The sequence below is a fragment of the Gymnoscopelus microlampas genome (genome assembly GCF_963454915.1).
Source record: "Gymnoscopelus microlampas genome assembly, chromosome: 19".
Lineage (NCBI taxonomy): Eukaryota > Metazoa > Chordata > Actinopteri > Myctophiformes > Myctophidae > Gymnoscopelus > Gymnoscopelus microlampas.
This window is the reverse complement of record NC_139956.1, coordinates 35675221-35676462: the sequence shown is the minus strand read 5'-3', so window position 1 is coordinate 35676462 and position 1242 is coordinate 35675221.

Genomic DNA, 1242 nt, shown 5'->3' with positions numbered 1-1242 from the left:
GTGTGTGTGTGTGTGTGTGTGTGTGTGTGAGAGAGAGAGAGAGAGAGAGAGAGAGAGAGAGAGAGAGAGAGAGAGAGAGAGAGAGAGAGACAGCGAGAGAGAGAGAGAGAGACAGCGAGAGAGAGAAAGAGAGAGAGAGAGAGAGAGAGAGAGAGAGAGAGAGAGAGAGAGAGAGAGATTTGTTTTGATTGGTACACAGGGTGTGAGCTGTCATAATGTGATATAAATATAACAGGGCTGTCTACGTTTAGGACAGTGATACGTATGTCTTCAGTCAAATACCTGCAAGAAGAATTAAAGTCATAACGGTACAAATGGCTGTAGATGGATGTTTTGACCATATTGAGCTCCAAGACAATATCATTTACGAAACTATTGAGACTAAGCCTACAGCTCAGGAGAAAGATCTGTGGAAGAAACAGCAGTCTGGTAAGAGATGTTACTAAAACTAAAAATCACAAAAAAATGCTTTTATAACTTTTTAAACGAGAGGTTCAAATATTTTAACTGGCCTCACTCCAACCTCTTCCCAATGTTGGTGTGTGTGTGTGTGTGTGTGTGTGTGTGTGTGTGTGTGTGTGTGTGTGTGTGTGTGTGTGTGTGTGTGTGTGTGTGTGTGTGTGTGTGTGTGTGTGTGTGTGTGTGTGTGTGTGTGTGTGTGTGTGTGTGTGTGTGTGTGTGCGTGTGTGTGTGTGTATGAGACAATGGACTCATGACACACACTTGTAAAAGTCCTGATGGTTGCAGCTTGTTTGGTCTTCTAGTCTAGAGCAGTGGTTCTCAAAGTGGGGTCTAGGGATCCTCACGGCTCCTTGAGGGGGTTCCAAATGGACCCTTACTGGTCTTTAACTCTGAGAGTGTACAAATGGAACCAATGTACAAATGGACCCGTAACTACAAGTTATAAACATGTTTTATACATTTTAAAAGTGGCTGTGTCTACTGTATTTAGGCTCTTGAAAGCCTGAAAACTGTTTTGTTCTTTCAAAACTTCTGTCAATTATAATGTAGTGGTCAAATACATTCTATCAGGGGTCCTTGGGTCCTTATTTAGGTTCAAATACGTAGGCCCCTCTGCTCTGCCTATACAGTACAAGGTCCCTCCTATATAATATTATCAGGGCCCCGGTCCTCCTTTCAGACTGTAAAGGTTTCCAAAGGATGTTTGGTGTTGGTGCTTAGTGACGTACAGTTGTGTATGTTTATATAACTTTAAAGAGATCATGAAGCTACAGGAAAACT